This window comes from Dermacentor andersoni, chromosome 1, assembly GCF_023375885.2.
Source record: "Dermacentor andersoni chromosome 1, qqDerAnde1_hic_scaffold, whole genome shotgun sequence".
In the NCBI taxonomy this organism is placed as follows: Eukaryota; Metazoa; Arthropoda; class Arachnida; order Ixodida; family Ixodidae; genus Dermacentor; species Dermacentor andersoni.
The window spans coordinates 3,289,007-3,305,692 of NC_092814.1; positions in this window are offsets into that span (position 1 = coordinate 3,289,007).

Sequence of the window (16,686 nt, forward strand, 5' to 3'; positions counted from 1 at the left end):
CGTCGCCGAACAATAGCAATAGCAAAAGATAAAATGCGCACCGCCGTAAAAGAAAGAAACAGTAACGCCTGCGGCTAAATTTGCTTTGCACACTTGAGTTTGAACTGACACTTGCGAAAAGTACAGGAGTGAAACCAGCCGCGCAATAACGGGATGAATGACACATACATCATCGTAACTCACGTGTACGAATAACAAGAAGTTCGTGAGCGACGCAGTCATGCGGTTTCACGCCCCGAAGGCGAACTGAAGATCCGCTGCTTATATAGGCAGTAGTCGTCCTCGATGTTAGACCATGGTTTGCTAACTGGCAGCGGGCTACGACCGAAAGAGGCGCCGGTGCAGAATTCCTCGCCGGTAAACTCTCCGCTGCTCTCGTCGATCCCTTCACAGCCCCAAGAACGGCACCATGAATCGATATCCGGTGACGCAAATTCCTTTATGCCGGCTAGTTGTGTCTCGATAGGGCATTGCCACAAAAATTGTCCGAGAAGTACCTGCACGAAGAACAAGAAGTTCATGAGCGACGCAGTCGTGGCCGCGCTGGTTTCATGTGATGGGACGCAATCTGGGGAAGGAGTTGAGAGAAGTCAAAGGAAGTCTTGAGTTCCTAAGTCTGAAATTTGAAGAAAGCAAAGTGAAAGCGGAATGTAGCAAAAAAAAACGAAGTTCTCAACAAGGACAACCTAACGCTGAAAGAAGAATGTGATAAGACTGTGAAAAAGCTTACAGATCATGAATCAAGAATCACAAATAGCGAGCAATACTTTAGGAACCGCAATGTGGAAATCAAGGGGATAGAGGAGGATAGGAATGAAAATCTGCATGAACTACTGGATCAAATGGGTACAGCTCTGAATGAGCCAGTAACCGTAAGCGACATTGATGTTTGCCACAGAGTGAAAACCAGGAATAATTATTCTTCTTCAAACATAATAGTGCAATTTAAGTGCCACTCAAAGCGTGACGCCTTTGTGCTCAGAGCAAGGAAAACTAGGCTCTCGACAAATGACATCGGTCGCTCAAGTAATGAGCCAGTATTTGTTAACGAGCATCTCTGCCCTACTCTCAAGAAGTTGCTTGGAATGGCAATTAGTAAGAAAAAGGCATGCAACGGAAATTCGTATGGACAACGGATGGAAAGAACTTGGCTCGAAAGGATGAACAGTCTACAGTACTTCGCGTAAGCATTGAAAGTGAGCTTGCAAAAATAGTTTGAGTGAATGGCGTCACGCCTTTGAACGCCTCTTATGCATCATGGCATTGCAACGCTAAGACGTTAAGTCTTGCAGCTTCCGAAAGCGATATTGGACTAACGTGCTTCCACCTAAATATCAGATCTGCCTACCATAAACAGGACTTCCTAAACCTCTTCCTGGACCAATTTTGCTTTAAATTAGACATAATAAAGCTGACCGAAACGTGGTTTAATTCGGACTGCGATGGCATAAAGATTTATAATTACCAGACTTTTCGTCTAAACCGCCAAGATAAACGTGGTGAAAGAGTGTTACTGAATATCAAAAAGTGCGTTACTTGTGACCTACTTCCTGAATTTTCATTTACAACACATCGTGCAAAGTGCGTTGCTATTGTATCACAGAAATATACTGTAGCTGTATGTACCGCCCTCCAGATGGAATTGTGGATACATTCATTGTGTATTCGGAAGTTTTATTGAACTATGCAAGGGAAAACGACCTGGTACCATTAATGGAAGGTGATTTTAACATCGACATGCTGAATTACTCAAATGCTCAACACAATTAAGTTACAGGCAATGCTATCTTCATACTGTTCGACTAATGAGATTAGAGATTTTGCACGAGTGACAAAGACAACGAATGCATCAATTGACATATTTATAACAAACCTACCAGAGCACAAATTATTGGTGGTGTATTGGCATCAAGCATTAGTGGTCACTTACCTATTTTTGGTTGGCAAAAATACTCAATCAACACGTTACGACACTTCCACAAACCAAAAGAATGCATGATATTTGCGAAAAAACATTGCAGAACTTTCGCAATCACCTTATAAAAATAAAATGGGATGCCGCATATATGTCTTACACCTCTGATGATGCATATGACGAATTGTTGCGCCTATTTATTGATGCATGCTGGAAGTAATTTCCAGATATCATACACAAAAAAAGTAAAAAAGCGTGCAAGCCTTGGATAAATAAGGAATGCCTTAAAATGATTAAAAATAAAGAAAAGCTTTTTAACAGGTTCCTCCAAACGCGTATCACTAATGACTGGGACATATTTCGGACACACAGAAACAAGACTAATGCCTTATTACAGAATACAAAGCGAAAGTATATCTACAGTTACTTCGATATCGGGAGAAAACAGAAATTGGACCTAATGCGGAGGAAACTTAATGAGCTATTAAATCAGGTACCAAAAACTGCAGAGGTTGGTGAAATAACGCTGAACAATCAACTTAAATAAGGAGCTGAATTAGCGGCAGAATTTAATCACTACTTCATAGATCTAGCCACTAGCTCTCATTCTCCGGAAGTAGTAAATGGGATCTCGAGAAATTCTATGAGCATATATATATATATATATATATATATATATATATATATATATATATATTTATATATATATATATATATATATATATATATATATATATATATATATATATATAGGCAGGGAGATACGATCTCTCCGATGCTATTCATGGCGCGTTTACAAGAGGTATTCAGAGACCTGGATTGGGAAGAATTGGGGATAAAAGTTAATGCAGAATACCCTAGTAACTTGCGATTCCCAGATGATATTGCCTTGCTTAGTAACTCAGGGGACCAACTGCAGTGCATGCTCACTGACCTGGAGAGGCAACGCCGCAGGGTGGGTCAAAAAATTAATCTGCAGAAAACTAAAGTAATGTTTAACAGTCTCGGAAGGGAACAGCAGTTTACAATAGGTAGTGAGGCACTGGAAGTGGTAAGGGAATACATCTACTTAGGACAGGTAGTGACTGCGGATCCGGATCATGAGACTGAAATAATCAGAAGAATAAGAATGGGCTGGGGTGCGTTTGGCAGGCATTCTCAGATCATGAACAGCAGGTTGCCATTATCTCTCAAGGGAAAAGTTTATAACAGCTGTGTCTTACCAGTACTCACGTACGGGGCAGAAACCTGGAGGCTTACGAAAAGGGCTCTACTTAAATTGAGGACGACGCAACGAGCTATGGAAAGAAAAATGATAGGTGTAAGGTTAAGGGATAAGAAAAGAGCAGATTGGGTGAGGGAACAAACGCGAGTTAATGATATCTTAGTTGAAATCAAGAAAAAGAAATGGGCATGGGCAGGACACGTAATGAGGAGGGAAGATAACCAATGGTCATTAAGAGTTACGGAATGGAGAAAACTGCGCACACAAAACCTTTACTTATAAAGTACAATCTTGTAACTGTGCGCAAATTGTACCCTTTAAATCTGGCCAGAAAATATAAATACGATTCAGACGGACTTCTACGTACACTTTCAGAGTTGACACTATTCACAAGATCTTATAATTCACGCAGTGATGACATCTGGAAAATACCCTTTACACGCCTTATGTTACCAAAACAAATGCTTCGTTACACGCTTTCAAAGCTGTTAAACGAACTTCATCAATACGGAATAAAATTAGAAACTAGGAATCGTACAATCAAGGCATTTTTTGTTGCGAAAAATTGATGAATTCATGCTGTGTGAAAGCTACACATTGTGTATACTTTTATTGCAGATTTCCGAATTAGTTTTTTGCTGTGCTAAAATTGTATAAAGCATCGATGCATTCATTGTCAATAATGCCTTAGGGAATTATTATTGTACAATGCGTACACACATTTTGTATTTCCACGATCTCACTGTAGGCGATATAAACGGGGGCTTGAAGCTTCTCAAGTGGATAGATCCACTTCTTTTCGAGCCCTCGTCTTCCACAAAAGAACAGATTTCTAGATTTCTGTATGGAATAAAGTTTTTTATTGATTCATTGAGTGCTTGATTTTGTGAAAACCCAGTCAATGGAATTGGCCCTAATAATGCAAAAAGAGTTTATCACTACGGCTCCTGATGCAAAATAGGTAGTCTTAGGCATATATCTGGATCGTGTAAAAGCAATCGCTAGCGTTCATCATATTACACTTCTAGTTTAGCTAGAGCAACAGCGAATCCGTGGTCATGCAAAATGTTTTGTCCTCCTATCTCCAGCATCGGTCTCAGTGCGTTAGCCATGACTGTTTAAAGTCGAAACTAAAACCTATGCCACACGGTGTGCCACAAAGGAGCATTCTCGGGCCATTTTATTGTTTATATGAATGATATTTTTTCCACAGCTCAAAATATCAAATGGATTGCATATGCAAACGACATCATCCTTTTTTTCTGGGGCACGAGTCGGCCCACTCTCGTTAAATTTGCAAGCACTTTGCTCCAAGATATCTTAAACTGGTGCGATAGAAATTGCCTAACAATCAATACTAAGAAAACACAAGCGATCACCTTTTGCGTAATGCATAACACCCTAAACCTTAAAAATATGTATCTAAAGAATGAGGGAAATACAATATTATGTGACATAAAAACACTTAGTTATATTTTCCGAAAACTTAGTTTGGAACAAGCCTTGAGTTTCTCTGGGATAAGATGAACAAAATAACGGGTCTGTAACACAGACACCAACATGTCTTACCCACTATTGTGAAACAAAGTGCACATAATTCTTTATTTCTATCTGCATACAAAAATTCTCATCTGGTCTGGGTAAGAACGTCAAAGCCTTACATCACTAAATTAAAATTAAATCAAAAACGCGCAATGCCTCTGATAAATACTTGTGAATATTTTTTTGGAATACAAATTGATGTTGGTTGAATTTATTTACAAATTTCGTCTGGTATGTATGTACAACTCCGCATTGGAAAAATGAAATGTTGGTCACATGAACTTGTCATCGTCCTCTTCGATGGACTGCGAGTGCCAAACTTTGTGAGCTACGGGCCGACTTTGTTGAGATGTTATCTCTACGGGAAACAATTTGATCTGTGCTTCACTTGTGGTAGGGTAGCACACCGCTCGGACGTGTACCCCATGCCGGACTCTGTTCAGTGTAGAGTGTGTGGAGCCCTCAACCCACGAGCGGCCCACGTTTGCACACCCAAGTTCAAGTTCTCTGGAGGGGACCACTCCAACGGAGACAAGGCGTACAAGCAGAGATTTCAAACACCCTATGTGGCACGGGCTCGACGAAGGGAACGCGGCCGGTCGCGATCGGCCACGAGGGAGCCGCTCCAAGTCGGGAGGAGCGCGGGTGCGCTTAGGCGATGGAACCCCTGGTGCCAAGCCTGGTGCCACCTGGTGCCAAGTTGGGACCTCCAGGGCGGATAAAGCCGAAGGTACGGTGAGAATCGTCGGTGGCGCCACCACCCCGGCGGAGACTGAAAGCAATGATACCAGAAGAGAACAGTTGATTATGGAGGTAAACTCTTTGCGGAAAGCTGACGAAGAGCTGACCAAACAGGTAGTATAACTCAAAAAGAAGGCACAGCCAAACCTTGCCAGCGTAGCAGTAGCCAGACCAGTAGGTCAAAGCACCGAACCAAGCGAGGGAGACAACTCCCCGCCTCGAAAAAAAGAAGAGTAAGCACCGAAACTGACTCTGTTCTTTTAGTCCTCATCGAGCTGAAAGAGGTGATTAAAGAAATTAGAGATACGACGGAAATGACTTACTTTAAAGTGGCTAACCTATGGAAATGAAAGTTAACGGCCCTACAGCGATTCATGAAACTCGAAACGAGATGCGATGAGGATGAATTCATGCCGTCAGAATCAGAAAGCGTGAAATCGCTTTCCGCAACGTCAGGAGGCGCTCCAAATGGATCGATCGCGGGTAATAGCAAAATTAACCCATCTAATAACCATGGATAGCGCTCATAGTTTTAGTGTGCGGCAGTGGAATTGTCGCGGATTCCTCAACAAAAATGCATCGCTGCGCCAATTAATTAGATTGATGGGGGTCAAACCAAAAGTAATTATCCTGCAGGAAACTTTAGTGGACGAAGTCAAGCCAACCAGGTACAATATCGGTATGTAGAGAAAAAGATTGCAGGAATGGGTTGGCAACCCTCGTTGACCAAAAGCTACCCTTTATCGAAGACGATATATCCATTTCGCATTGAATAAAATCTAGTATACCCTAGTAGAAGTCGTACTCAAAAAGTACAAGGGCAGGGCGCAGAGTATCTTCTGCCTAAACACTTATAGCAATCCCACCGACAAGAAACAAAGCTTTAGGGAACTTTTCAACAAGGCACTCGCAGTCGCAAGGAGCTCGCCGCTCATCAAAAGAGGCGACTTTAATGGCCCCTACCACGCGTGCGGATACGCTTGGAATACAAAGAAAGGTTAGGGGTTATGGTGCCTTCCCACGGACCTGCGACTGTGCCTGATCACCGATCCGGCTTTCTCTAACCGCTGCGGCACGCCCACGTGCAGGGACTCTACACCCGACCCCACGTTTGTCAACAAGTCGAAACAAGCCAGCTGGGAAAACTCGGGCACCGATCTAGCCAGCGACCACTATACCATACACATAGGTATAGGCATGCCGAAACAAGAGACTAGAACCTTTCGGTGCACAGACTGGGACATTTTTAGGAAAGTTAGAGCGAAGAGACTAGACTCGGGACCGATAGAAGCGGGCAGACAGTCCTTCCAGACCTGGGTCAACCAGCTCGAAGAGGACCTCAAGGCGGCCACTAAAGAAATTAAGACCGAAGAAAACAGAGAGAGCATAGACAGTAGGCTCGGCATCTGATCGAGGTCAAACAATCCATCCTGCAAGAATGGAAAACGCAAAGACTGTACCGAAAGCTCAGGAAAAAGATAGCTTTGCTAAACAGACAGATCGAGGAGCATTCGATAACACTCGTGAAGCTGCAGTGGGGCGACGTTTGCCACTTGGTACACGGCAGAATCAAACATGGGGGCAGTTGGAACATCCTCGCACGGCTATTGAACGAGAGCGAACCTAAGTCAAACAAGAGAACGGCAATTACAGAACTAGTACATCAAGTGAGTCAGTACAGGATTCAGGAGGTAGTCATGAGACAGCTCGCGGACAAATATCTCCCGCTCAAACAACCGGGCGATATCGAGGAACGCGTAGAGTACATGGGAGGACCATGCGACGAAATGGAGCTCGATTTCCCCGAGGGTGAGGTACGGGCCGCCCTCCACGGTCTCTCTAGTAGATCGGCAGCCGGAACCGACGGTATTACTAATAAACTCTTAATGAATCTATACCATGACTCGATCACTTTCTTGAAGGATCATTTCACCGAGTTGTGGAGGAAGGGAGACTATCCGGAGGAATGAAAGATGGCCAACACCATCCTCATACCCAAACCGGGTGAACCGCTCTATCTGGATAAGCTGCGTCCAATATCGCTTACATCGTGCATTGATAAAGCTATGGAACACGTTATTCTCAACAGACTCTCTAGATGCATCGAGCAAAACGACATACTCCCGTATAATGTGATCGGTTTCCGCCCCGGGCTATTGACTCAGGACGCCATGCTCCTGATCAAACACCAGCTCATACAAGTTAGCCCGGTGCATGCGAGAGCGATCCTGGGATTAGACTTCGAAAAAGCTTTCGATCCCATAGAGCACAAGGCCCGGGGCCATCCTCGAGGTCCTGTCCGAGCTGGGGTTGGGCGAGAGACTATTCAACGTAGTCAAGGCGTTTCTGGGCGGTAGGCAAGCGATCCTCACGCTAGGAGAACTAAAATCGAAGATGATGAACCTGGGAAACAGGGGCACCCCGCTCGGGGCCGTGCTTTCGCCAATGTTATTCAATCTCGTAATGACCAGAGTCGCGAGGAAACTGGAGAGTATAGAAAGTGTACACTTTGCAATATACGCGGATGACATAACCATATGGAGCGCCAACAGTAGCGTAGGCCAAACGGAGACCAGACTGCAGGAGAGCATACACGCCGTGGAAAGCACACTAGGCGAGATGAGACTAAACTGTTCGGTGGCAAAGTCGGAGCTTTTGGTGCTACAAGACCTAGGCAGGGGTCGAAGACCCAGGGCCTACCCCCGGGAGTAACCCAAGATTATCTTATGCTGTCACGACAGATCCCTGATCAAGCAGGTCGAAAAGATTAGAATTTTAAGCTTCCACATAGCAGCGGAAGGTACCAACCTGAATGCCATTTAACACATTTCAAACAAGACGGACCAAGTCATCAGGTTACTAAGGAGAATCAGCAACAGACACAGGGGCCTGGGTGAGGACAGCGCTCTAAGTCTGGTGCATGCCTTCGCTCTCTGTTACTTCACCTACCTGGCAGGTCTATTTAAATGGTCGAAGGCCGAGCTGAACAAGCTCAACATTATGATCAGAAAGTTAGTCAAGGCTACCCTAGGTCACGGAGTAAGACATATAGGAGGTGAAACTCCCGTCAGCGCGAGCGTGCGCGGGCGACCAGATAAAGTCACAATTGTTGCATGCGCCGACGCTACCCTATGCAGTGGCGGCACCATGCGGCGCGTCGTAGAAGTCGCAGCGGAAAAAAAAAGCAGCGCCCGGCAGGCGGCTCGGCGGCTCCGGCAGCTCCGGCGCTCACTCCGACGGCGCCCGCTCAAAGCAGACGACAAGCAGACGACACGGGTGTTTGCTTCAGCGGGCACGCCGTAATCGAACTGCGTAGGTGCGCGCACTCAAGAAAACTGTTTTGTTGTGTGCCCATCAAAAAAAGCAACACGTGTGGCGAACTTCCGCTAATCTTCCTCTTATCTCCAAGCAGTTAGGGCAACTAGTTTTCGCGAGTCTTAAAAAAAAGAAAAGGAAAGGAAACACATGCACGGCGGCATCCTTCCTATGCGCACCCCTGTGAGCACTAGAGCGAGAAACAAGCGGTCGCCCTTTGAGCGATTAGGAACGAGATAGCCATCAGTTTCGCAAGCGCAAAAAGCCGAAAACCGCCCGCCACGGAGCAAGATAGCGCTGGCTACAACCAGAAGCTACGTATCATTTTATAGCTGTCATGGAAAACGCGTTTTATTTTTTACTGTGCTCAAATGGCTGAGGCGTAGCAGCAGTTGCTCTTCGGGCTACAAGCGGTAAAGAAACGCGCGAGAGTGCCCTCAGTAGAAGTCAGGCGCGCGCGGCCGAACGGGAGCAACATGCTCGACCGGTTGCCCTGGCAACCGAAACGGCGGTAATTTCTTCCCATGCCGCCAGGTGCCGCCAGCATGAAAATATATCCGCGGGCTTGTGACCTTTTCTGGTCGCCGGAAACAGCGGAGTTTCCACTCCTAAATATTTCTTGCTCCGTGCCCTAGGTATACCCATCAGCACCTTGAACGTGAAGCTCATGAACCTAGGCGTACGCAATACGATAGAAGAAATGGTGGAAGCGCAACAGATGGCGTCGCAGGAAACAATGACGAAAACGCGAGCGGGCAGGCTTATAGTCAAAGCCATAGGGACAGACCCCAATAGATGGAGGAACCAGAAAGAGGCCGAGGTAGAGTTGAGCGCGGACCTTTGAGGCCTGATCAGAACCACCTCCCTCCCGAGAAACATGCACCCGGAACAGAATGTTAGCAGTAGAGAAGCGAGAGCGAAAGCTTTGTTGAGAGAAATTGAACAGCCAGGACAACGAACGGCCCTCGTAGACGTTGCCTCGGTCAAAAGGAAAGAGGCCTACACGGCCTTGGTGGTCGACAGCCAGAGCGAGATACGGGACGCCGTCACCATCTTCAGTAAGGATTCCACACTGGTGGTGCAAGCCGCTATTGCGTTAGCCAGCAGGAACCGTAAATGGTCTTTCATTTATATCGATTCCAATGCAGGAATTAAGAGCTTTGACAAAGGCTATGTCGCTGGGACTGGGGCTAAAATTAGCGACAAGGTCAGAACTATCAAAACTGAAATGCCATGGTTTCCTGAACATATGGGACATGTGGACGAGACTTGGCTCAGAAGCACAGAGCTCATCGCTCAGCTCAAGGCTGTCCAGAGGGTCCGGGCCGTCGCCGAAGGACTCTGTCTACCGGCCCCGATCTGGGTGGAGCCGCCGGATTCATTTCCCCTCAGGACAAAAATAAAGTGCTAACTCACTAACTCACTCACTGGCTCAACCTAAATGAGGTGACAAACGACCTGCCACGATGACTTGCTTACCGTGCCGGTCAGAACCGAACTGACGCCCACTACCATTCCGGGGAGCATAAAGATCATTTACTAATTTGCAACATCACTAAATACTACTACATGGGACGTAGGCACTTCCCACTGCCACACGTAAAATTGAACAGGGCCCAGGCAATTACGCTAGGTTTACTGCAAACCGGGACGTACCCCACTCCGTATTTCGTAAATAAAATTCACCCCTAAAGAGAAATTAGGAAGAAATGTAACGTGTGCGATGGCATCATTGGCATCAGACACATCCTGGCGGGCTGTCCCGCGACTCTCGCCGTCCCCGTAGAAAAATGGCTTTACTGGCACAAGATGATATCAAGCTCTTCCTATCAAGATCAACTACGGGCTGGCCAAAGGGTCGACGATGGCGCCATAAGGCTCGGCCTGACGGTGCCGACGTGGACGCGGCCCGCCTCGGTCTGAAAAGACCGGGCTTCAAAACTCTAATATAGCTTTGTGAATGAATGAATGAATGAATGAATGAATGAATGAATGAATGAATGAACGAATGGAGGAATGAATGAATAAATGAATGAACTTGTTTAACCTTAACTGTCGCGCAATTCCATATGATACGAGACATCGACCTTTGCTTGGGACGCTTTGCTCGTACAAATTATGGGCGGCAATCGGTTACATACCACATTTTCATTCATGTCTTATGACAAGAGACCCCTGGATGAGCGTTGATTGCTCTTGTGATATATTTATTCAGACTGACTGATCTTGATGTGCTTATTTCTTTTTCCCATTTTGCCATCTCTTTCTGTATTTTATTTCTCTAATTTCCTCGACACCCCGGTTTATTGCTGTTGCATTTTTTTATATGTCGACCATTCTGCTTTGTCAACTGAGCATATTGCCTGCCTGTACATTTTATTTACTCAATTACAATTTTTCTTCGCACTTTTTGTGTCTCTGGTGCAGTCCATCGATTTATGTCAAGCTACCTTGTACATATGCCAATCTCCGCTCACTCTGCTCACTGCCGAATTGTAACATATGGGACCGGGCTCAGTCTAGCTGCAGTTAAGCTGCTTTTCCCCCGCCACCTGTATTATTCTCTTCAACAGAATAATAGTTTCATTGATTAATTGATTGATTGATTGATTGATTAATTGACTGATTTATTTTACGAAGCCCCACAAGGTAACAAGCGTGATGCACTGCAAGCCACGCTTCGCAGTGCTGCATCCGTAATCAAGTAATTTGAATGAATAATTACGTGGGAGTTGTTTTGGTTTAGCTGGAGGTTTTGAAATGTAAAAACACGACACTAGATTTATGTGATTCCTAATTAGCTTTCCAATAAAAATATGTGACTTAAACACTGTAACTAAGAAGTTATTTCGTTTTATTTGTTTAGCGAATGAATTGCTTTAGTTTTGTTACAAATCATGTCTGCGTGGGCAGATAATCATTCTGTAGCGATGTGATTCAACTAAATCACGTGGGTGTTTCTTTAAGTATCCGAAATAAAAAAATAAGAAACTGTACTTCAAGGAGTAAACGCCCCATGATATTTCATAATCATATCATAAGATGGACGCTTACATACAAGCTAAGTAATATTGATTCGGCAGTATTACGCGCCAATGATGCAATCACGAGGCACACCATAGTAAGTCATTACCATAAGCCTAACGCGTGAGTGCTTGCATCATCCCAGCGAGATGCGGCCAGAAATTGAACCTGCCATCTCGTGCCTAATGCCTCGGCTTTCTGATTGGTAAATTAGATTTCAACAGTGCGTTCAACAGTGGTGTTCTTACTTTTTGTCAAAAGATAAACCATTCCTGGAGTCGTGCTTTGCATCGGCATGCAGAGACATATGTGCTTTGATACAAGCACCGAGTATACAGTTGTCGCACTAGGCGCGCGATCCACATTATGCAGTCATTCAAACAGTCTATCTGACATAAGTCTTGGCACACGGCAAGACCAGTTGAACATTTGGCATGTAGTGCGTCATCTGGCAGACTTTCTTGGCGTGATTTCACTGCCCAATTTTTAGAGTTGTTAGGTAGCTAAAATATCATCGAATGAACGACATGTATGCTAGTTAGGTCGATGTTGTTCAAAATGCAAATAAGGCACCATCTCAGGACCCATGTTCCGACTTTTGGCTTCACGCTTTACTCGGCAGACTTTTACACGAGGTTTTCCGTGGAAGAGTAGACTTTTTGGCCTGTTTGCGATGGCATATTTGACTACGGTCAAGCGCGACAGACGGGACAAAGGCAGTCGAGACAGACAGGACAAGCGCTTGTTACAAGGTTTTGCGCTTTTGGAGTCAGCATCAGCATGTGACAAATACCTCTGTCACGTGGCGAGAATTTTGTTGCACAAACCGAGATATGGGTGAATGATGGCACTCGGAAGCATAAGCTTAGCGGTAAAATAGTTTATTTAGGTTTATATTTTTCGGCTTTGGGAAATAGTGGATTTCAGAAAAATAAGAATAGTGCTTAACGTGACGAAGCCTATTTTAACAAACAAACTGGTTATGACGTTTCTGTTGCAATGAATAATAGGGAAATCTTGGAGCACCTGACCCGGTTGCCCAGTGCTACTGAGCTTCCGGCCTCATTTCTATGCTGGCTAAATGGAAAACCGCTCGTATTTTTTTTTGAGGTGCGCGCTAAATAACCCCAGGTGGTCAAAATTAATCCGGAGTCCCCCACTATAGCGTGCCTCATAATTATATGGTAGTTTTGGCCCAAAGAACTCCATAATGTCATTTTTCATTTCTTGGTGCATTGTTGCGTGGCTATGTGCGTGAATAAAGCGAAAAGTACCGAGAACTGAAGGGAAGTTGTCATCGACACGTGCCAGTCGATCAGTTAGTCATCCTTATGCAAAGGCATTGCGTTCTTTTGAGCATCGATTTTGCAATGACTTAGTAGAACGCGTCTGCTTTGGATTTTGTTCCATCGTGAGAATCTCTTTGTATGTAAAAGAACTGGCTCATGTAAACTACTGGAACATATCATAGCATCGCATATCTACCGCCATTTAGAATCAAATGACTTTTTTATTTAACCAGCATGGATTCAGAAAAGGCTTATCTTGTGAAACTCAGTTGCTCGAATTTACAACAGAATTACATTCCAGCATGAATAACAAACAACAGACTGACTCTGTATTCTCAGATTTTTCCAAAGCATTTGATCGTGTCGCTCATTGTCGCCTCATCTCAAAAATATCCGCGCTCCGGCTGGATTCATTACCTTTATCTTGGCTCCGAAACTTTCTCTCCTTGCGGCAACAGTTTACTGTTGTTAATAGCCACTCATCGCTTACTTCTGACGTTACTTCTGGCGTACCGCAAGGCAGTGTCCTTGGTCCTCTTCTTTTCTTAGTTTTCATTAATGACCTTCCACGGAACATATCATCGCAGATAAGGCTTTTCGCCGACAATCGCATTTTACACCGCACAATAAAAACATCTGATGACCATTTAGTATTGCAGAACGACCTTAACCTTGTCAGTTTCTGGTGCAGTACGTGGCAGATGACCCTGAACTCAGACAAATGTAAAGTTATGTCCTTCTCGCGAAAACATTCAAACTCTCACTTTTCTTACGTCCTAAATAACGCCGCCGTACCTCCGACATTGTCCTACAAGTACCTTGGCATTGAACTTACAAGTCATCTTTCCTGGAGTACACACATAACAGCTATCTGCGCAAGAGCTTCGAAAACTCTGGGTTATCTTCGACGGAACTTGCGTAAATCCCCCGCTACAGTTCGTAAATTAGCATATCAGACTTTTGTTCGCCCACAGTTAGAATTAGCGTCATCAGTATGGTCACCACATCAAAATTATTTAGTTGATATGCTAGAAAAAATTCAGAACAGGGCATCGCGCTTCATCACAAGTAACTACGACAGAACTTGCAGCGTAGCTAAGATTAAAGCAGGTATTTCGCTCCAGCAACTTGAAACTCGTCGCACGATAAGTCTTCTTTTCCATAGATACGTCCATGGTAATCGACCTCATGTGTTGCCGCTTGAAGTACCAGCGCGCACGTCACGTCGCCTTAACAATAGCCATAGTTTCATGCGCATATTCGGCAATACACTGTGTTAAGAATGGCCGTACGGGGTGGCAACGTGCCAGCTTTCAGCCCACTGCACGTGTTCCAAGCCCACCAGACGGGGCGCCCTTCGGAGAACTTAGAAGGGCCGGCAGCCACGTGGCGCGCGATCAACTCAGGAAATTGGTACTTGGCCGAGCCATCCGGTACGGAGCAGAGTTCCACGAAGCCCTCTGACGTCAACACCGAGAGCTGTGCGGCACTGAAACCTGTGTGTGTGTGCAACACGAACATTTCCGTCCACGGGGCCCTCGAACGTGTCAGCCTTTGTGTGTGTAGGCTCGAACGTGTGTGCCTTTGTGTGTGTGGGCCGTACTGCGGGGCGGCGGCAAGTTTACAATGACTGGATGAGCGTTTCCGCCCACGGGGACCTCGAAGAGTGACGTCGAACGATGACGTCGAACTATGACGTCAAGCGGAGAGCTTATAAGCAGCGTTTGCCGGCTGCTAGGGCGTGCTCGTGTCGTGCTCGTTGTCGGGAGCCGAGTGCTCTGTCATGCTCGAAATGTAGTAGTGAGCTGTGTGCTCGTAAACTGTTTGCTGTATGTTAGTTTTGCGGGCTCCATACGGGAGTCGCGCTAGACTGCCAATGTATCCTGCTTAAACTGTTAATATGTAAATAAATCCTGTTCACCGAGTTCCTCTCTACGACCTTCAACTCCTTCAAATGGTGGCAGCGGCCAGTTAGTCCGACGACTCCTACATCTGGTCGACAGCGGTAGGATCGTCCGACGAATGTATTAGCTGGTGGCAGCGGTGGGATCAGCCTACGGCACCTAGACCAGCCTACGGCTTCTAGATCGGCCTTTCGACTCGGAGACAGCAACGGCAGCTGACGGACGTTGGCACATGGTGACCGACCGGCATCCTGATCAAGTTGGAGGCGACTTGAGATTGACCACCTCTTGCAACTGACTAGATACGGCGGGGAAGGACTGGTGATACGGTGCTGCTTCAGTGGGTAAGCGTTTGGTTTTGGCTGTAAGATTTGCCAGGCTTCAATTTCTCTGCGTTTTTGAATTTGATTCGCTGTGATCTGTTACTTGTATTTTGATTTGCGTGGGTATCGCAACAAGTATTGTATGACAGCAGAGCCAAAGCTTAAAGTAGCGACCATGGTCCTAATGTGTTTGACGAGAGCTGACCTGTTGTGGTTGTGTGAGGACATCGAGGTAAACGTAGATGAGGACTTGAAGGAATCAGAAATTCGTAAGACAATTCTAGAAAGTAACAATGATTCGATATTCATAGAACAAATGAGCAAACGAATTCTAAGAAAAAACGGGAACAGGAAGCAATTAGGCAAGAACAGGATGAATTTAGGCAAAAACAGGAAGAAGCTAGGCAGAAACTGAAAGGGGTTTCGCAGGAAGAAGGCCTAACAGAAGTAACGAGGCAGTACATTGATGCATGGAACAATGAGATTCAAGGTTTTGAGCAGTTAATCGAGCGAAGTCAACAGCGGCTGGAGAAATCTGTAGGCTGGACGCAGCGAAAGTGGCAGGAAGTAGATAGCAGATTTCAGTCGAAAGCCGAGAGAAGTAGCAGTACCTGCGAGACTAGCAGCACGTTCACAGGTGACCTCGAAGTGCTAGCAGCTAACGATGCCTTAGTGGCAACAGAGGCCGTTAAAGGCCAGAGTGAGAGCGACGAGGTGCTGTGCCAACAGATGACTGTAGAGACAGCTAGGCCAGCTGCGAACAAATTGGCACAGTTGCCGCGCGTGTGCGTCGCATCTCATGGTAGCGAGGTCGTTAGCGAGGTAGAGAATACTGCGGATTTGACAGACGCGAGCACCCATGTCGAGTCAGATCTGCATGCAGAAGTGAAGTGCGAACTGGACGATGCAGTTGAGAATAGTTCTCGGGGTGGCGAGCTCCGTAGCTCACGAGAGAACGACTGCATTGTTCAGCGATCGGTGCGGCTCTCCGCCAGTCTAGATAGCCTAGATAGGGATGATTCAGTTGTTAATCATTCGGACTGTGCGCGTGAGACAGCGACCGATACCGACGGGCTGTGTGCAGATGCACAGCGTGAGCTGGGCAATGCAGTAGAGGGCAGTTCGCAAGAGTGCGAGTTGCATAACTCGAGTAAAGCCTGCTGCATTGTGGCAGCGGATTGGGCGAGTTGGTGTTGCATGGTAACTAAAAAATTCAAACAGCGCTAAACGACAGGACCGGAATGAGGAGGAGACAAACACGGCGCTGAACTTACAACTGATTTATTTGAAGTAAAAAGTCAACATTTATACGTACAAAACTGGGCACGCATGCGCCCGGTCATACATCGATGATCAGATACAAACATCGGACTGCCAACATTCGCACGCGTTGTACCTGCCTAGCAAT